This window comes from Pristis pectinata, chromosome 7, assembly GCF_009764475.1.
Source record: "Pristis pectinata isolate sPriPec2 chromosome 7, sPriPec2.1.pri, whole genome shotgun sequence".
NCBI lineage: Eukaryota > Metazoa > Chordata > Chondrichthyes > Rhinopristiformes > Pristidae > Pristis > Pristis pectinata.
In genome coordinates, this window is record NC_067411.1 from 36,623,087 (window position 1) to 36,645,488 (window position 22,402).

The 22,402-nt window shown below is 40.4% G+C and overlaps 1 long non-coding RNA gene across 1 annotated transcript; it reads left to right on the top strand.

Moving 5' to 3' along the window:
- The first annotated feature begins 4,198 nt into the window (after window positions 1-4,198).
- LOC127572968 (uncharacterized) lies at window positions 4,199-9,113 on the top strand. The gene is made up of 3 exons (XR_007956719.1): window positions 4,199-4,298; window positions 8,207-8,337; window positions 8,893-9,113. It is a non-coding gene; the product is annotated as an uncharacterized LOC127572968 (long non-coding RNA).
- Window positions 9,114-22,402: the final 13,289 nt, after the last annotated feature.

The window sequence follows — 22,402 nt, forward strand, 5'->3', positions numbered from 1 at the left end:
TATTGGTTTCATCAACCCCCTGTAGATCTATATTATAACTATTGGATTTCTTGGTGACTGTCTTTTCATGATAGCCTCTATTTGGTATTGGTATTGGTTTATTGGTATTGTCACTTGTAACAAGGTACAGTGAAAAACTTGTCTTGCATACCGTTCAACCAGATCAATTCATTACACAGTGCATTAAGGAAGTACAGGGTAAAAACAATAACAGAATACAGAGTAAAGTGTCACAGCTACAGGGAAGTGCATTGCAGGTCGACAATAAGGCGCAATGTCATAACAAGGTAGATTGTAGGATCAAGAGTCCATCTTATTGTATAAGCAAACCGTTCTAGTCTTATCACCGTGCGATAGAAGCTGTCCTTGAGCCTGGTGGTATTTGCCCTCAGGCTTCTGTATCTACTGCCTGATGGGAGAGGGGAGAAGAGAGAATGACCAGGGTGGGTGGAGTCTTTGATTATGCTGGCTGCTTCACCAAGGCAGTGAGAGGTAAAGACAGAGTCCATGGAGGGGAGGTTGGTTTCCATGATGTTTTTGCTATTTTTGCTCTTTCTCACATGTGGAAAACATTTCTATGTATTCACTTGATCAAACTTTTCATACCTTGAAGACCTCCTTGCAGGACACCCCTTAACCTCCTTTGTCCCTTTCCTTATATGCATACCCTCATATTTTTTGCCGTTGTCCTTGAAATCAAGGTTTGATACAGGTAGAGCATAATTTCCTTAATTTCCACTTCTGTCCACCTGGAGTTAAGCCAGGGCTTCGTTTGCTTTTATTTAATGGCCTTGCTAACCTGTGGCACATCTTTCAGTGGTAGGTGTACAAGTACTCAGGTCACTTTGTTTGTTCCTCCACCCGCTTAGACTCACACCTTCCAAGTAATAATTAACATCTCTATTCTTCCTCCCAAAGTGTATTACTTCACATTTATCTGAGCAGAACTTTATTTGCCTTTTATTTGGACTGTGGCTATTCACCAGTCCAGGCTGAAATGCAACCTTCCAGCCAGCAAAGCACAGACCCCTGACTCCGCTGCCTGATTCCTAATAGACTCCAACACAGCCAAGTCAACCTCCACAAAGTTATCAGCTTTTAGACTGAGCCTACACCAGGTTACACCTTGGTTAAAAACAGGAAGCCCATTAAAAGTAATGGAAAACTCAGCTGCCAGGAGTAAGATGTATAGATGTTTCATTTGAAGTTTGTTCAAATGTCTTTATTTTTAAGAATTTGTGCATTAGTTTTATTTTTTTTTATTAATTTCCAGACATTCACAAACATTCAACAGCAGGGACAGTTTTAGCAGACCTGACCAGCTGTCAAAGCTGTTCTGTGAATGCAGCTGGCTGTTAGAACTGACACAGTCCTAGGCTGCCATATCAATGCACAGGGAGCTGAGCTCCCAGAAGAATAACGCACTTGGGACCATGTTGGAAGCAACGATTTGGGGTCAGAGGAAGACCTGCCCAATGAAAGAGTGGAGATGTGTCTAACTGAAGATTGGAAGAATTCTGAATTTCATTCTTGGTCAGTAGAGTCACATTCAATATTAGTGCATGGAAATTGCTGAAATTCATTCCACTGACTATGGTGAAATAAATTTTGAAGGGAGGTTGCAATGCACTGGAACAACTTTGCAGTATGTTTAATGCTACTGACTGAAGGTAAGCTCTGGGGCACTTAAATTTTAAAATACATCTGTAATAAATCTGACCTTCTGTTACTTTTTGAGGAAGGACCAGGCAGGGCTCCTATGTAGCATTCTTGACTCAGTCAGGATGCTGAGAGTTTGAGCCCCACTTTGATCATCCTTGCAGGCTGCTACTTCAGTGCAAATCCACATTAATGATCCCTTGGAGCATCTTCCTCTTCCCACATGTGGACAATGAGGCTGTGAATTTATGACTGAAGTTCTTCACTGATAAGTTTTAGGGTTTCAGCAGGATATACCTTCTATTCCTGAGGCTTAGTTATTTTTGAGTTGATGTTTGGCCTTCTTGATTTCATGTCAAGAGATTATGCCAGCAAGACTAACCCAAGCAGACCACTGATGACTGGTGTTGTCTGTGTGGAGTTTACACATTCTCCCTGTGATTGCGTGGGTTTCCTCCAGGTGCTCCAGTTTCCTCCCATATCCCTAAGGCATGTGGTTTGGTAGGTTAATTGTCCGCTGTAAGTTGTCCATAGTGTAAAGGTGAGTAGTAGAGTCTGAGGGAGTTAATGGGAATATGGGGAGAATAAAATGGTATTAGTGTAGATGGGTGATTGCTAGTCAGTATAGACTTGGTGAATCAAAGGTGCCTGTGTCGTACATTTCTTTATCTCCTTGACTCTATGCCTCTATGCTATGGGAAGGAGTCAAGGGCGCTTATATCAAGGGCAGATATCCAGGCTTATATCAAGGATGCTGCAAGAGGAAGTGGTTGAAGCTGGTACATTAATAACATCTAAAAAGTGTTTGGAAAGATATGTGGATAGGAAAGGTTTAGAGGGATATCAGCCAGGCAGGGACAAATGGGACCAGCTTAGATGGGAATCTTGGTCGGCATAGACCAGTTGGGCCGAAGGGCCTCTTTACGTGCTGTATGACTCTATGACTCTACGAAAGAATCACAATTGAGAAGGTTTTTGAAGTGTTGACTGTCTCTCCGTCCCAGATGAGTTAACGCCCATCCCTGGCTCTCATTGAGGTAGGGCTGTTGATGGCTTTTACAGCACTGAAGAACCACACATGTCATGGTTGTTGGTGAGTTGCTAACCCCTCCAGATTTGACAGATGAATGACTGATACAGATGGAGAAATCAAGTGACCTGAAGTTATAGAATGCAATATTGAACCCAGAAAGCATCCATCATCAATATGTTGGCTCAGTGTGATATTGCCTCAGTTGGTTTATTTTTTGATTTTTCCTTTTTTCCCTCTGGAATTGGAGGACTTGCCCAGTGTGACCTCCCAGGCATGTCTTCCTGCTCTACATTTCACAACTCCTATATTCTTTTGTCTGCTCTTTTGTCTAATATTCTCACTCTCTAACTGTTCCCACTGACTCATTGACTAGATAAGCTTATCCCCATGATCACCCCAGTTTTACCCTTCTCCCCCCACCTCCCTGCAGTCTAACAAACTTCTTTTGTCTCCTTCCCAGTTCTGATGAAGATTCTTCAACCTGAAATGTTAACTTTGTTTCTCTTCCCACATATGTGGCCTGACCTGCTGAGTATTTCCAGCATTTTATGTTTCTATTTTACAACCCCCCACTTTGCTTGGTTGCTTAGTCAGCCTGATTACATCAACCTTGCTGGATATAACAGAACTCCTCCAAAAGACACCGGACTGATGCTGGAAAAGAGGAGGTCTAAACCACAAATCCGACTGAAGTTTTGTGGTAATCTTTCTTCGAGCCTAGCAGGAAGCTGCCTCTTTGCTGCAGTCCAGATACTCCACACCATTATCACTGCCAATGCTGTAACATTATCATAATGTAGGCAATACTTTGCTGTTTTGTTTATTCTACTCAAAGCTGTCATCGGTATCTCTGATTATTGATATTCAGAATCTCTCTATGTTGAACAATCCACAGATGCCAGTACTTATATACATTAATCATTGTGTTTATAGGACCAGGCCCCGCCTCTGCCTGACCCCTTCTTCCACCACCATAAGCTCAACAAGAACAAAAATCTCAATGGTTCTGCAACAGTAAACTCCTTCAGGTTGCTGGCCAAGAAGTACAATATCTGACAGATTCACTTTGGTTTGTACAAATCAGATTGCACACTATGAATTCATCACTTACTGCTTTTAGAGACCAAACCTTTAACCTCTTCCAACTCAGAAGTATTTCCTGAAAATCTAATTTAAGCCTTTGATTAACTGATATTATACCTGCCTTCAATGTTGGTGGAAGTGTGTCCAGGAGCATTTGAGGCAGTCCTGAGGTGTGTCGTACAATATGGGACACTATATCCCATTGTGATGCCTGCTACTGTTTTTTTTTGTTGACTTGAGATCTTGCATTTGCAGAATTCCACAACGATTTGTGGTCAGAGGTGGTTCACTGTCATCTGCTGCTGCCTGGATTTCTTTCAGACATCTGTGTTTTTTTTTATTTTTGATAAAACCATCTAGTCATCTAAACACTCCACACAGTTTTAGTATTAACACCAGATGCAAAAGCATAGAACAGACCGGCTGAGCCACACTTGGGAAATTTAAATGAGAAGCACAGTGCTACGTGATCTGGCAACAGAGCAAACAAATGCTGTTCTGGGGAGCGTGTGAAAGACATATGGTATGCCCTGCTCAGTGTATGCATATTTTATGTTCCATGTGTGGATTGATATTTGGTTGTGTAAAAGCATAATGTAGTGATCTGTCTGTACAGAAAAGGCTGCTTTGAATAAACTGCTCAGGCCTAATCTCTGCCTCTTTTACTTAGTCAAATTATCAGAAGTTTCTGATGTCATTTTAGGTGTGGATGGATCCTTTTGATTATGGGACAACCTTGAAGTGTATTATACAATATGCAATGGCATATTGGGTTTTGAAACATCAGTTAAATAACATGCTGTCACAAGCCCTCTTGCAGTGTTTTTGTTCTAAAATATTTTCCCATTAGGCATGGTTAAGCTTTATATTTATGCAAAATATTTTGTGGTTGTGGTGTTTCTTCCCACCATCTCAAACATCTCCTCCTCCAACCCCAAGACCTTGTCGATTACACCCTGCATTATGGAAGAGCTGCCGAGCTTCAACTCCCTCTCTGTGGCTCTCTCTTCTTTTCCTTATTCAATAATTGGTAATTGGTTTATTATTGTCGCATGTACCAAGATACAGTGAAAAGCTTTCGTTTGCATGCCATCCAGACTGATCATTCCCTACTTAAGCATATTAAGGTAGTACAGAAGGATAAAACACAGAATGCAGAATATAGTGTTACACTTACAGAGAAAGGGCAGTGCAGGTAGACAAATAAAGAGCAAGGGCCATGATGAAGTAGATTGAGAGATCAAGAGTTAATATTTATCATATAAGAGGTTCATTCAAGAGTTTTTTAACAGTGGGATGGAAGCTGTCTTTGAGCCTGGTGGTACATGGTCTCAAGCTTTTGTATCTTCTGTCCAATGGAAGAAGGAAGAGAGAGTGACTGGGGTTGGAGGCGTCTTTGAATATGTTGTTTCTAAATTATGCAAAATATCCCTCTTTTACTTCTAAATTTTAACTAAATGTGAAAGGGGAGAAAGAGACAGGATAGTTGAGAATCAGGATGGAATCTTTGACCAACCAGGAGTCTTGTGCATCTGTACAGCTTGGGAACTCCTAGAGCTCATATCCTTACCACTAAATTACCATGAACATTCACCAGTTCTTAGACAGGAGGCCATTCATATCATCTACTTGTGGGTCTTTACCGAAGTTGCCCTTAACCTTGGTCTTAAGAAGAGACATAAACCACCCACTATTTATTTACTCCTTCACACTGAGGAATGTTATCGTTCATGCTCTGATTGCCTTTGAGAGCACAACATGAGTTTGTTGACAACCAAGTACAAGTGCATGGTTCCCTGAAAGTGGCATCGCAGGTAGACAGGGTGATGAAGAAGGTTTTTGGCACACTGACCTTCATCAGTCAGGGTAATGAGTAGGGAAGTTGAGATGTTATGTTGGAGTTGTTTAAGATGTTGGTGAGGCCACATTTGGAATATTGTGTTCAGCTTAGGTCATCCTTCTAGTGGAAAGATGCCATTAAACTGGAGAGGGTGTGGAAGAGATTTGCAAGGATGTTGCCAGGACTCAAGGAACTGAGTTGTGGAGAGAGCTTGAGCAGGTTGGGACATTTCTCGTTGGAACAGAGCAGAATGAGAGGTGATCTTATAGAGGTATATAAAATCATGAGGATCATAAATAGGGTCAATGTGCACAGTCTTTTTCCCAATTTAGGGGAATCAAGAACTAGAAGGCAACTATTAAGGGGCAACTTTTTCACCCAGTGGGTGGACAGTTTATGGAACGAGCTGCCAGAGGAAGTGGTTGAGACAAGTACATTAACAACAATTAAAAGGTACTTGGGCAGTTACATGGATAGGGAAGGTTTAGAAGGATATGGGCCAACTGCAGGCAAATTGGACTCACTTAGATGAGAATGTTGGTTGGCATGGACCAGTTGGACTGAAGGGCCCATTTCCATGCTGTATGACCCTCTGACTCCATAACAAAGGGTATCAGTGCTTCTGTACACTGTTCCACCATGACGCCCAAAACTATTTAAAAATTAGTTACGACTTTATTATCTCTGTTCTCTATTTTCTAGATATGTAACAGCTTTGCAGTCAGGTCTCAGCTGCCAATTCAAACACATGTTGTAAGATTGAAATCACATAAAGCAGAATATCCACTCAGAAAGCAAAGAGTGGAGCTCTGGGAGCTTGTCACAAGTTGCAGGGAATCATTGTAACAACTAAAGGAGGGGGAGAGGAAATCAAAGCCAAAAATGATAATTTTTCAATTCCTGAACACATTATTTGATTATCAACATGGCCTCTTAAGCAAGTGGCACTACAACAGGCAGATGGAAGAAAAAGCACCCATCTTCTCCAACAGGCCTGTGCAGCACAGTGAAGCAATTAGGTGGAGATACTTTTAGAGAAACAGTAAAACTTCTATTGACCTAAACCTTGTCCATTTCACACCTGTTATTCAAAAAAATGAACATAATTGTTTTTCTTCTATGATCTGTTTCAATTCACTCTCAACATAAAGCTATTTCTGATAGGTAAAAATAATGCAATTAGCTTGCACAGCATCATAATACTCTGCCAAATCACAGAATCATCCATGGTTGAGTAAGTGCACATGGAATTAAATTTATACTCTTACTGTGGTCACACCACAGATATGCTGAAGTTAATTTTTATGATTTTTATATTTCTAAAATTAGATTTAAAGCATGAGAAGATTTAATCTGCATCTGGTCCGGAGTGAACATGCACTCTTTGTTTAAGAGTTGTGATCTGAATGTTCCTATGCTCTTGAAATGGTCTCGCAAATCATACTGTGCACCCCTGTTGCTTCTAAGGTGTAACATGCTCCAAGCTGCAATCCTTATAATCAGGCTCTTTTCAGTTCCTGTTGTCACAGGTCGCTCAGCTTTGCCTCCAGTTAAGTCTCCCTGTCTCAAATCCAACTGCAATCTTTTGTACTCCTGTGCTTGCCAAGATCAGACTACTACTAACAATGAGGTTTTAAGAAAGAAATAGAAATGAATAGAGCTGTAATTAACTTTCCTCATAGTGAGATACAGAGAACAGGTTATAGATTTTGTTTAAAATCAGAGTGTCGCCGCAAATGTCTATGTTTTGTCTGAACATGTGCACAAATGAACTTGTGGACTGTGACTGAGCTGTATTATACTGAATTGAATAGGTCTAAAACCACCGCTGAGAAGGTTCATTTCTGAAGGTAGTGGAGGAATGGTGTAGTTATCATTTATTTTAATGAAAAAATATGATAAAGTTGCGCTAAACCCCCTACAACACCGGTGATTTTATTTTTCTTGCAATGGCTTGCTGGAACTTCTTTACCCAGTTCAGAATGTAGGTTCTCAATATTACTGTTCTAGCATCAGACACTGACAGGGGTCATTGAGTGGTGGGATTATACCCTGTACTTCAGATAGAAATGTTGTGTTGTCCCATTTCAATATATTCCCTGTTGTGACAATTCATATTAATTTGAATGTATTAAAAAAGTATGAAGGGAATAGTTACGGTTTTCACATTTTACAGAGCCAGTTATGCTCTGAGAGAATACTTAATTGACTAGAATTGTTTAAGATCAAAATTTAAAATAGGTGTAGCTATCTCAGATCTCAAGATGCTTATTATAAAATCCCTAGTTAAAATGCTAGTATGTGTGGGGCAGACAGGGCTGGGATTGGAGGGTGTTAAGGCTGGGGATGTAACGTCAATTCTACTGATGTAGAAAAGGTGGAACCCAAGCCAGTGCTCTCCACCTTCCACGTATTGGTCTGTTGTCTTTGAGTCAGGTTGATTTTTTCATTAGGTATTAAGTTGTCACAAGTGATTCTTGGAATCGAAATGTGCAGGGAAATTTTGCCAAAACCGTCAGGAGTTCACTAGAAATTTCTCACATAACCAACAGCAAATTATGCATTATCTGTGCACCTTTATGTAAATACAGAAGTCCGGAAGTTGCAGGCAGAGTTTCACCTCTGGGAAGCTGAATGTAAACATGGTGGAATTTGGTGTGGAACAGGACCTGGTGAAGACCCCCTAATCCTCACCTCCTTTTAAAGATTTTGAGCCAAGTAGGTGAGTATCCCCACTGATTGGGTTGGAGATCAGCCATAAGTTACTAAAATAAACATTTGTTAATTAAGATTTTTATAGAATGTTCATGACTGTTTTAGGTTTTCTAATTTTCTTTAAGGTTTTGACTGTTTCCGAAAGTTTGTAGAACAGTTGGTCTTTGACCATACGTGAGACACGATGTTGACTGTCAATTTTTTTTAATCTGTGTTTGTGGGCAAGGCTAGTTTTTGTCCTATTTGATGTCTCTTGCATGTTACAAGACTCTTCTGTGAAGAATCAGTCCAAGTTTCCCCTACAAATTCCTGCTGGGAGGATCATGACTGATAAATCCAAATTTCTATTTGTAGCTGGCTCATTGCTGCTACAAATTCACCCTCAATCCTTCAGTTCCTGGGCAACCTAGGATGTTAACGGTGTGAGATTCAAAGACAACAATGCTGTTGAATAACAAGGAAAGACAGTTAGACTGCCTCTTCTTCAGGACTGTCATTGTAGGCACTTGAGTGGTATGAGCATTACTTACCACTTGTCACCACATGGATGATTGTTCTCCAGGTCTTGGTGTCAGAATCAGCATCAGGCACACATCTACATGAGGCTATGCCTCAAGAAGGTGACAGCTATCATCAAGGATCCAAACCATCCGGGCCAAGCCCTCTTCTCATTGCTACCATCAGGCAGGAGGTACAGAAGCCTGAAGTCTCACACCACCAGGTTCAGGAACAGCTACTTTCCTACAACCATCACGTCTTGAACTGACCTGCACAACCCTCAGCACTGAACACTAAGGACCACCTCTTGCACTACCATGGACTAGTCTCTGTGATTTTTGCACTCATGTCTTCTATTGCACTGTTTTTTTTTACACTGTCTTGTACAATTTATGTCTGACATGTATAATTCATGTTTTGTGTGTAGTCTGAATCTACTTGCCTTGATTCTGCAAGTTTTTCATTGTACCTGTACCTCACAGTACTTGTGAACATGACAATAAACTTGATTTGACTTGTCTTGATCATAACAAGTGTTGATGTGCTAAAGCAATCATATGCTAAAATATAGAACCAGAATGCAAAGGTTCAGATTCAAGATTTACATTCCACATTCAATCACAAATTATTATGGGCTGTGAAATAGTTTTCTTTTTCAATCTTTTTATTAGTTTTCAAATTAATACAGATTAATATATCAATGTTTATACATGTAGTACAAAGAGATCAGGAGAACAGTCATGACATGGATAATCATAAAGAACAATAAAGTACAAAAAAATCTGCAGATCCAACAATCTGTTAGTGAATGAATATAATATGAAAGGAAAAGATATATTATAAAATATAAAAGAAAGAAAAAAAATCCCCAAAACAATAAGAAAAATTATAAACAATATATCAAACCAAACTAAGCTAAAGAAAAAAAAATTTTTAAAAAACCCAAAAAAAAACAAACAGAAAAAAACTGGACTAAAATTTCTCAATAGAAACAGAGCAATATTATGTCGTCAATTCTGTTCCTCTAAATTGAAAGGTTATTATAAGAGGATCTATATCATGTGAAAATATCGAATAAATGGACTCCAAACTTCCTCAAATTTAAGCGAAGGATCAACAGTACCGCTCCTAATTTTTTCCAAGTTTAAACATGATATAGTTTGAGAGAACCATTGAAAAGTAGTAGGGGGTATTGGATCCTTCCATTTAAGCAAAATGGATCGTTTGGCCTGTGAAATAGTTAATACCATCATTGATGACAGAGCTCAGCTTTTGAGAGCAAAAAGTTAATGCAAAGTCTATGGTAATAACTTCAGATGGATGTGTCAAGTGGATTATCTGACCGTCTCCTCCTGAGGACTCAGTCATCAGAGTTGCTCTTTATTCCCACTGCCTCAGTTTTTACCAGGTCTGTCAAATGTTATATTGTGGTCAAGGGCAGAGAATTTCACCTCACCTTTTTTGTCTACCTGATCTGTTGAGCATTTCCAGCAGTCCAAAACATTCATTTCCTTTACTTTCAGGTTTCCAGCATCTGTCATTTTTTGGTTGTGGTGTAATGAAATACCTTCCACCTGCCTCGGTGAGTGCAGCTCTGCCAACACTCAAAACTCAACATCATCTGGAACAAACTAGCCCACGTGACTGCCACCTCATCCACCACCCTCAACATTTATTCCCTCCACCATAGGGCACTAAGCTCTCATAGAGAGATACCGTACAGAAACAGGCCCTTCGGCCCACCAAGACTGCACTGACTATTAATTATCTATTTACACTAATCCTATGTTCACCCAATTTTTTACTTTCCCCAATTGTCAACAACTGTCCCCAGGTTCTCCCAGATGTCTTATCACTGGGAACAATCAACCTATGAACTTGCACAATCTTGGAATGTGGGAGGAAATCGGAGCACCCGGAGGAAACCCATGCACTCACGGGGAGAATGTGGAAGCTCCACACAGACAGCATCCAAAGTCAAGACTGAACCGGGGTCTCTGGTGCTGTGAAGCAGTTGCTCTACTGGCTGTACCATCATGCCACCCTGAGTACCACCTACAAAGTGCACTGCAGCAGCTTGCCCAGACCACACTGACAGGATCTTCCAGTTCTGGGACCTCTGCAAAATAGAAGCAGAGGGACAACATGCATTCTGGAATGCACCATCCGCACATTCCCCTCCAACTCACACACCATCCTTGATACAACAAGGGCCGCAAAGGTTCAAGAAGGTAGCTCACCATTACCGTCTCAAGGAAAATAACTGAAGACCTTAAAGCAAATCCCACAAATTAAACAAGAGTGATTGAGGTTGGTGAGGCTGTATGCAACAAATAGGGTATACGGTAAGCATACATTAGTCAAGTATTTAAAATTTGCACCCTCAAACTTCAGACTCAGATTCGGATTAGTTTATTGTCATACACACCAGGGTGCAATGAAATTCCTTGTTCACATGAAGCTTGAAGAATAAACAGTGTACATAGTAATAATAATACAGCAATAAATACAGTGACAAGCACAAAACAGTAGAATGGTGCAAAAATAGAATTGTCTTTTTTTTATACGTTTTTATGTCTTTATGTCTTGCACTGTACTGCTGCCACAAAGCAACAAATTTTACAACATATGTCAGTGATAATAAACCTGATTCTGATTCTGTTTCTGAAATAGTAGTGCAAGCCGACACAGTGCAAAAAGAGATGCTGAAGTGACAATAATGGAATAACTGAGAGAGGGAGAATTAAATGTCCAAGAAGGTGGCAGCATCATTGGGAAGAGGATATGAAAGAGGTGATTGGTTTAGAGGTCTCATAGCAGTGGGGAAGAAGCTGTACTTAAGTCTGGAAGTCTGGGCTTTCAAAGTCCTGTATCTTCTCCCAGAAGATAGAAGAGGGAAAGGGGGATGGCCAGTGTGGCCCTGGTGTGTTGACAATAAACTAATCTGATACTGTTAGCCTTCCTGAAGCAATGCGCCGTGAAGATGGACTGGATGGAAGGAAGTGACGAGCCTGTGACAGACTGGGCAATGTTTACCACTCTTTGCGGATTCCGTAAGTCCAGAGTAGAGCAGTTGCTATACCAGGCTGAGATGCAACCTGTCAGGATACTTTATGTAGTGAATCTGTAGAAGTTTGAGAGAATCCTCATGGATAGGCCAAATCTTTTCAGATGCCTAAGCAAGTACATACACTGATGTGCTTTCTTGATCTGGGACCTCTGTTCCCTACTTTGTAGCACAGTTGTCATATATGTAGGATGGAACTCTCAGCAATGGTGCCAGAGTCAAAACCACTCCTCACAACTATCATAATGATCTAGAATATGAGAAGGGCCATAGGCAGAAATTCTGCACCACCACACTTCCATCAAATCTGCTGGTTGTGCATAATCTCTACTCTCAGTTCTTTATTGCTTTGAGGATTGGTCTATAATTCAGAAATCCTCCACACATGCAACACAGCCTCTCTGTGCAGTGAACTTGCAGTAATGTTGACTTTCTCTTAGCTTGCAGTGATCATGGGGCTGGGAAGAACAGGTGGGTTGCACATGATTTCACACGGTCATGGGTCAAAATCAATGACAGTAAGAAAACAAAGAACTAAAAACATTAAAAATAATCAGCCAGACTCCTAGTCTGGAGCTAAGCCAAAAGGACAGTGTGGAACTGAATAGTGTCAAAGAACCTGTCTGATTTGAGGTTTCAGGGAAGGAGACTTTGAAGCATGTAAATCAAGACCAGAAAGTAATCTCAAAGGGAGACAGGAAAGTTAGTTGATTCTGAAATAATACACAAAGGAAAAAGAGGAGAGGAACTAGTCAGTTAAAAGTTGAACTCAGGGCATGAATGAGGCTGATGTGAGAGGAAGCCAAAATGTTAGAGGCAAAATGAGAGAAGAAAGAAATGAGAAACAAAGAAATGTTTTGAGGTCTAAAAGGAGTAGGATTTGGAGAAATATTTTGTAATTACAAACAGCTGGATGCAGTTATTCTTATTCATGTTATGGAAGAGTTACCTTCATGAAACAGTGTTTACAGATCTTTTAATCAAAAATGGAATGGAAGAAGAACCACAATAAGAATAGTCCATCGTTTTCATGGCCCTGAAACCATTTTTCAAGAAAAATCTGAACTTCCATAGAAATTATTTTGAAACCAGTACAATAGTTCTATTCTGAGAGTACAATAAACACAGAGTCCTTTGAAATGTATAGGCCAATAGCAACATGGTTACTGAGTTTATTCCTTGTCATTTGATCACATTGTACATTTTTTTCTGCGCTGTATGACTGAAAGTCAGCTTAGCATGGAGCAAATCATATATGTGGTCATTTCTGAGTGAAATCATGCCGATTGGGCAATCTAATTAGCCATGTCTAGTTGTGACCTTGTGATGAAAGGCACATGATTGTATCATTATCTACACAATGCTCCGTCTGGACCATTGCAGGGGAATTTGGAGCATGATGTGCTGGAGGTGCCTGTCATGGGGAACTCCTAAGACAACATGATCTTAATCATCACTTGATTCCACTTCAGAGGTGCTTGAAGAGGCCAATCTGAAATGTACAGAGTCTGCCACAGGTTTGTCAGGAGGTGCTTGATGGGGTGGACTGCTGTTTAGTTTGGCAAATTTTGACTCATTCTGCTCTTTGCACTGGACATCTGCATCCTCCCAATGAAGGGACTCAAGGTTCTCAGTGACACCTGAATACTCGATATCCATTTTGAGTCAAAGTGGGCCAGGGAGTCCCATGAATTGGTGGGGTTTTATAAAGAAAAGTAATGAATACAATGGCAACAAAGACTTGAGGAACCTTTATAAAGCACTGATTCAGCCACAGTTGGAGTAATGCATTCAGATCTGAATGCTACCTACTTTAGGAAAGATGTAAAAGCTTGAGATGGGGAGGGGGGTGAGGGGAGTTTGGGTGAGAGAGAGTTACTAAAAGGATTCCAGGAATGAGGGTCTTTATTTATGTGGATAGATTGGAGAAGCTGGGAGAGTTCTACCCGGAAAAGAAGAGGTTGCGAGTGGGTCTGATAGAAATATTAAAAATCATAATGAGTAGATAGAGAGAAACTGTTTCCATTAGCAGAATCATGAAGAACTAAAGGGTAAAGGATGAAGGTGATTGCCAAAAGAACCAAAACTAACATGAAAATTTTTTTTAAAGGGCAAGTGGTTAGGATCAGAAATGCATTGTGAAAGGAGTAGTGGAGACAGACTTAATTGTAATGTTCAAGTCGGATCTGGATATATATCAGTAAGGAAAGAACTTGTTGGGCTATCGGGAGAAGATAGTGGATTGCGCTCAGCTGAATTGCTCTTCAATAGACCCATGTTTGACATGATAAGTCAAATGGCTCCCTTCTGTACCCTAACCATTCTGTGATTCTCCCAACATTCTCACTATCTGCCTTCTCCTAATAGTGCTCTCCGTCACCTCTCTCCCGATGGTGTTCCCATTCTCCTCTCCCCCAATAATGCCCCCATAACTCCTGTCTTGGTGGTGCTCCATATCCTTCAACTCAAGGATGTTCCACAACCTCCCTTTCCCAATCCTCTTCTCCTAATAGTTCTCCCAATCCATCTTTCCGAGATTACTGTATATTCCTGATCTCCCTTTCCTGATGGTGCTCCTCATTCCCATTTCCCAGTCAGTGGTGTTACCCATTCTCTTTTTTTTAAATTTTATTTACAGCGCGGTAACAGGCTCTTCTGGCCCAACGAATCCGCGCCGCCCATTTTAAACCCAAATTAACCTACCCGTACGTCTTTGGATGTTCTTTCTTTGAATGTTGCTCTAGATCTTATCTCCTCATGTGCTCCCAATCCCATTTCTCTCAATGATAACTTCCCCCACCCCACTCCATCCCTGATGATGCTACTAATTACAGTGTTCCTGAAAGACTATTCAACCAACCGCAAGTTGGGCTCCAATGGCCCCACCTTTCCCCAGTCATTGACCACTAAGCCTAAGTCTGGCCTCAGGTGGCACATTATGAATTTAAAAAAACATGCAATGCCTGTAATAAGTGACTTTGTATTACAAGCTAGTAAATGTTCAGATATACAATAAAAAGAGAAACAGAATGTTCACCTGCTCCCCTATATACATTATAAATATGCACAAAGGACTCATGAACAAGTTGAAAAATACCTCATCCAACTTTTATAGAAACCTTCTTCCTCTCGGGTTATCCTGCTGTAGCCCACAAGTTTCTGGGTTCATAGTCAGTTCTCAAACAGCCAAAGGTGTCCCTTATCTTCATTCAGAAATTGGGGACGATATCTACTACAACTACAAAGCAAAACTAGCACCAGTTTTAGAGTAAACATACCCTCAAGAGTCAGACACAAATTGGCTTTGGAAAAAAATTGGTACGTGGCTCCCTGGAGGAGGAAATCCCATGGGGTTTGAAGACACAAGTGTTGCTGGATTCTGAAGCAGCAGAGAATCTGCTGGAGGAACTCACCGAGTCAAACAGCATCTATGGGGGTAATGGAACTGCCAAAGTTTTAAAACCCTGCATCAGAATTTTATGTGGCTTTGAGTTAATTGAGCCCTTGACACGAGAATTAAAAGTTTGGAGCAGCACACTCAATGAGATGACTGCTCCTTAGCTTCTTTTAAATTGGGCAGGCATGCAATAGGCAATAATATCAGACAGCTGGGAAGGTCGACACCAACAATGAGAACAGGAAGGAAATGAAGTGATTCTGTGTTTCTTGTAAAACAATAGTCCAGATTAATTTTGTGGAGGATTCCTTCTCTTCCAAGCATTGGAAAAATAATTTACAAAAATCAAAAATTAGCAGACAGAGGTAACCTGAAATAAAGACAATAATTATTGGAAATAGACAGCAGGTCAGGCGGCATCTATACAGAGGGAAACAATGTTCACATTTCAGATCTAAAAAATTGGAAATTACCATTGCTGGAATTCTTTGGGTCAAATCTGCTTGGAACTGATTGACGCTTGCACCAAACAATTCCAACTTAAAATACCAGCGGATGTCCTATTTGTATTGTAGGCTTCCTGTTTGCTCATTAAAAGAAGAATTCTGTCTAATACCAACATCTTTGGGGCTTGCCAGACCAATGTTGATGGTATTACCACTTCATTACTTTCAGCCACAGCATAAAAGGTGGAGCCACATACGTTTATCACAACATACAAGGAGGTGGAGAAACTCAGCAGGTCAGGCAGCATCTATGGAAGGAAATGGACAGTAGATGCTTCGGGTTGAGACCTTTCATCTGGATTCTCATCTCCAGATTCTAGCGTATGCAGTCTCTTGTGTCTCCTCATATGTTTATGTTGGTATTACACTACGATCAATTTCTGATAAACTATTAACTCAGAAACAGAATATAAGTCGGTTGACGTATTCTCTTATGTACATTATAACTATGCACAGAGGACTCATGAGCGAGTTGAAAGATTCCTCATGCCACTTTTACAAGAGCCTTCTTCTTCCCAGGATATCCTGCTGTTGCCCATCAGTTACTGGATTCATAATCATTTCTCATTCAGAACTCTTCCTTATCTTCATTCAGAAAGTAGGGACAATATGCATTACAACTGCAGTGCTATGTAAAACAAAACTTGCACCAAATTTAGACTGTGACAAACGTGACATATAAATCCATTGTTAAACTTTGAGACAATCTATACCCATTATTTAAACACTAACACTGCACTTTTAACAAAGCCTCCTTTGCTACCCTGCAGTGGGGAGATTTTACATTACAACTGCATTCATGCCAATGCAAGCAAACTACAATAATTAGTAGTAAATGGAAATCCCTAAGTAAGATATCAATTTGAAGGCTGAAATTTTAATCCTAGTTTCTAAACCATTGGGGGAAATTATCTAAGAATTATTCAATTGTAAATCACGACTCATTTCCAAATGAAAATAAATAAGCTTATTGTTAGCCACGCATAATCAGCAGAAATCATAAAAATAAACGAAGTGAACATATGTCGCTGCAAGATTTGCTGAAAGGAAGTAAAGCCCTCACAATAGGTTGATTTAATTCAAATAACATAAACGTTAGCAGCTTACATAAGAGGAAGATTTCAGGCATTGTGTCTGGCCTGTTCTAGGAACTTCCACAGGATTCGATGACCTTTAAGTAACTACTTGGAATGAGTGCAGAAGGATGACATTCTGAATTTAAAAGTATTTAATCCTGTACGGCATACAGGATGGTTACTGCTGACCTCCTGCAGAGAAAGCTGGTATGTTCCTTCACAAAAGCTATTGTAGTGATTGGTGAAAAGGGACTGTGGGAAGGAGCTATTTTCCAGTTATCTTTTGTTTAAACCTTTCTGCACAGGAAAAGGGAAAATGCTCTTTCTGCTCTGGGTATGAAATATTATATTTCCAAAGGGACAATCACAGGCAGGACAAAAGGTACAAGGCCACTGGTAGCTATTGAAATAGACTGCCGTTAACAGTTCCATTACTGTGTTTTTGTAGCTAAACCCCTTTGCAGTTGACGATAAGCTTAGCCTTCAAACTTTTACCTATTTAGTTTGGCAAATTATTTTGCTTTTTTTTCTTAAGTTACATCAATTCATCCATAATGTACCAAATTAGAGAGCAGAAGCTAAAACATCTTCTCAAAGCTGTTTCCAAAATGAGAAGACGTTTGAAAATGTGATCAAGGCAAAGGTATATTGTTCAGGAGTGTGCGTGGTTTTTTTTCTCTCCCTGAGTCTCACTTTGCAAAAGTATTTGGGAGGTCCACACGTGGCTGATCATAACAACAGGCAATGTGTCTGTGTGGTTACGTTCCAGTTTATTTGTGCAGCTGATCCATCAGCAGAGCAGGCCTGGGGTGCAAATGGGTCCAGAATTACAAAGCCACAAATGTAACTGGATGCAAGTAACAAAATGCACATCAGTCTAAAGGGATTCAAGATACATTCATGATTTTTCTATAGAGAAGCAAGTGAAAGATCGCTTCACCTTTAATATAATCTAACAGAAAAGCAGGGATTTGTTACAGGATTTCCTGCTCCTATGTTTCTGTCCTAGTTCAGCTGTTCATGTTAATTATCCCATCCTCTCCAAATATCTTGTCTTTATGTTTCACTGGTGCTCTCCATTGTTCCCCGCTTATCTGTTCACACACCACCATCAAAGACTCTTTCAATGCTTGCATGGTCAACACTGGCTTGCTCAGATCATCATCCTCAATTTCCTTCTCTTTGTTATTGACACATACACCCTTGGCAATATCATCCAAATGCATGGGGGTGGGTGTCACATTTACATCACCAGCGTTTAGTTCTAATTTTCCAACTTATCCACTGACCTTATAGCTGTGCCAATATTTCTGTCTCCCTATTAGACCAAAGTCAAGGACAAGCCACAGGAACCAAGACCAGGTCTGCCTGAATTGGCATCTTTGAAATGGTTTCCCCTGGAGGTAATCTTTATTTAGTATTTTAAATTCACTCTGGACAGATATTAATATCTTGCATTGGATGTTATATCTAGGAGGTCTCTATATTTTGACTTATTTCCTGATCAATACTTTGATTTGCCATTTTTGTTTGCAACTAGATGTGAAGTCAAATTGCTTGCATTTTTTCTCCCTAATTATTTTCTCAGGACATGACTTTAAACAGTTTGGTGTGGTTGGCAGTGTGTTTTGGTCTGGATGAATCTATTTTTGACCCTCCAACCACAGAGGCAGATCTTCTGCTACTTTGAGATATCTGGACAGCTACAGTTTCCTTTTGATTTTTGGATGTGACATTGCACCTTGCAAAGGGCTGAGGGTGTGGATTCCTTTTTGGATTCTAAATAAGAGCAGTGAAGGATCTCAACAAATGCTGGTGCAAAAGCTCCTTAGCAATGCTAATCATTATCCTGGGCCCTGCATAATAAGACCAAACCATAAATGCCTGGAAACCCACCTTTGTTTCCTCTATTTTACAATATTGGTTGATTCAGAGCCTTATCACCTCATGCACATCGTACTTAAAGTATCTGCATCATTGTGAAAAGGAAGGTTGCTACAGAACAAAGCTCTCATGCTATCAGATTCATCCAAAGAACCCTTTGAGATATTTTCTAGTTAGAAATATATCAAATAGATATGTGTTGATAGTAAAAAAGGCAAATGCAATGTTAGCATTCATTTCAAGAGGACTAGAATATAAAAGCAAGGATGTACTGCTGAGGTTTTATAAGACATTGGCCAGACCACATATGGAATATTGTGAGCAATTTTGGGCCTCATATCTAAGGAAGGATGTGCTGGCCATAGAGAAGGTCCAGAGAAGGTTCGTAAGAATGATTCCAGGAATGAAAGGCTAAAGATATGAGGAGTGTTTGATGTTTCTGGGCCTGTACTCGATGGAGTTCAGAAGGATGGAGTTCAGAAGGTTCAGCAGGTTCAAATTGAAACCTACCGGATACGGAAAGGATATTTCCATTACTAGGAGAGTCTAGGAACCGAGGTTACAGCCTCAGAATAAAGGGACGTCCCTTCAGAACTGAGCTGAGGAGGAATTTCTTCAGCCAGAGGGTGGTGAATCTGTGGAATTTGTTGTCAGAGAGGGTTGTGGAGGCCAAGTCATGGGGTGTATTTAAGGCAGGGGTTAATAGGTGTTTTGATTGGTAAAGGGGTTAAGGGTTACAGGGAGAAAGCGGGAGAATAGGGTTGAAAAAAAATCAGCCATGATTGATTGGCTGAGCAGACTTGATGGGCCAAATGGCCTAATTCTGCTCCTATCTCTTATGGTTTTATGGTCTTAAATAGAGAAGAGACAACTCTTTTTCATGCGTGGATGTGTGATCAGAAGAAAAGGCAATGACTAGTTCACCCAGCTTATGATGGTTGGAGCAACATACTTAATCACAGTGGGGCAGATCATCCATCAAAACTAATCAGCCTCTGCCAACAGGTTTTTCCTACTCAGAGGGCAAAGCACAGCTTTCCCGTTCTCAGAGTACCAGCTGTACGTATAACTGGTGAGCTCCCCAAGGGGTGCAATGGGGCAGTGGCAACTTCCTCAAGTTACCCAGTTCTCAGGCTGGAAATCCACCCATTGAACCCATCAGGTCAAAGCAGGTACAAGTACAGTAGCTCCATTGAAATGAATAGGAGAAAAGTAATTAGTTTTCTGATACAATTAAATTGTTTAAAATGCTTTTAATTGTTTTAACATGGTTTTTATTTTTTTTAACAGATACTGGCTGGCTTGGAATAATTTTGGAGGCAAAATGTAGCTGGCCACTTATATTCAGACAGGCTCTATGCCACTCTAGGACTCTCTGACCTCCCAGTAGAACACTGCGCCTTGGATCACGATGGAAGAAATGGACTAGTCCAGAGCAGAGCCAACCAGACATCTCACAGCAGTGGATGTCCACTCGCTGAGATTGGATGGACAGAATTAGATCCATCCTAACCTAAACACACGACCAAGCCCACCAAACCTCAAAGCCATCTCCTGAGAAAAATAAATAACAATTAAAATCCCAAAGGAAACCATTTCAAAAACATCATTATTAATAGATACATTATAACATCATAATAGAGCAAAATATCTCAAGGCACTTCACTGGAGTGTTATCAAGTTATGTTTGACACCAAGATAAATATTAGGGCAGATGACTAAAAGTTTTGTCAACATGATAGATTTGAGGAGCACTTTCAAAGAGGAAGGAGATGGAGCAGCGGAAAGGTTTTGGGGAGGGAATTCCAGGGTTTACATCTTTTAGCAGTTAAATGCATGGCTGCCAATATATTTGGGGAAGATTTGAGGTTGTAATTGGAGGAGTGCAGATCTCCTAGTCAGTTGTATGACAGAAGGAGATATCAGTGGGATGGATTTGAAAGACTGGAACTGGGTCTGAGTGAAGGTCAAAGGGTACAAGAGATGGCTGAGTGGAATTTGTTGCAAAAAGATCAAATGGACCATGTGTTATCTGTGCGCTCACTTTATTCCTTATAAAGTGAAGTCTGCCTGCAACTAGAAAGTATTCAGGGTTTTCTTTATTTCAAGTATATACTTTATTCATAATATATCCAGAAAATACAATACATGCACATCTTCCTCTACATTCATTGTACCATCAAATGAATACTGTCTCTTACAATGCATCGATGTCACTCATATATCCCCCTTAAAAAAAATACACCCAGGAAATGTTTGAGAGTCTGTTACATAGGACTCAGCCCCTCAGTGTCCAGTGGTGGCAGGACCTTAGACTGTGGTCCTTCCCACAGAGTCTTTACTGAGCTGCTAAATTTGCTTGCTTTTGAATGACATTGGCATACTGGGCATCCATACAGACATGACAAATGGCCATTAGATCCCAGCCAGTTCTGTGGATAATGATATATCTGTGGATATTTACCGCACAGTAAGTACACAGTTCTTTTATGTTCACAAGGTGTTATGAAGAGATCTACTGCCCACATAGATGCCACTTATGATATCTTGGACTTGACGAAACCAGGTCACTTTCACTCTGTAAAAGATCTGTACTTTGGTCTGCTGAATCTTCTTGGTCTTCCAGTGTAAGGAGATATCTGTAAGTGAATGCTGCGGACTGACACATTCCAATGTGCAGGAGTACATGCTGAAGAATGCACTGAAGTTCAGTGCAACCACTGTAAAGACTTCATGGGGAAGGGTTCTCTGTCTTCCAGTTTAAAAATTCTCACTTGTTTTCAAATCCATCCCACTGTGATCTTCTCCTACATACAACCATCAGGAAGATCTACACTCCTGCAATTACAGCCTCCAATCTTTCCCAAATGTATTGGCAGCCATGCATTTAGCTGCTAAAAGACGGGAGAAAATGGCATTTTTCTGCATCACTGGCCAAAGAAATCCCCAAACAGCTCTGTGCACTTCAGCATCTGTTTCCAGTTCTTTGGCTACCACCTCCACCTTCAGGAAACACGTACTTTGGCAGAATTGAAGAGAGTGTGTTAATGCAATAAATGGCAATGATTACAAATTACCCTTCATTTCAAAATATATGTTCTAGAAGGTATGAGAGTTTCCAACTTAGGTTACTTTCATAGACTTACAGAACAAAGTGCCCACAGATCATAGCCAAGTTCAAGGGGAATAGGGGTCTGCCTTCACTGTCTTGGAAGCCTCTCTTCGTGAAGTTAACTTTGGTAGTTTTAACTGGAAGGTGACCTTTGGCTCCAAATAAGGTTTCTTCTGGCGTACCTTTTCAGTAGGACCTCCAAATCTTCGGGATCAAAGGAAATAATTCTCTCCTCAAGTCATCAAGGTGTCATTGCCAACAATTAATGCCTTTGTAGTAAGTTCCACCACTTTAAGAGCTGCTAATGCTTTTATGCTTCCCAGCCAAGTATATACCAAGCAAAGATTGTTGTGCAAGTTTTTTTCCCATGCTAATTTATTTAACTTACAGGGCTCCCTCACCTGAACTGCTCAAGTAAATGGACATTCCCCTTGACCTTACTCACAAACGAAGGCACACCAACATCTTTACTTACTTAAAAGGTTAAGGAGGTTCAGCATGTCACCAAACACTCTAGCAAACTTGTACAGAA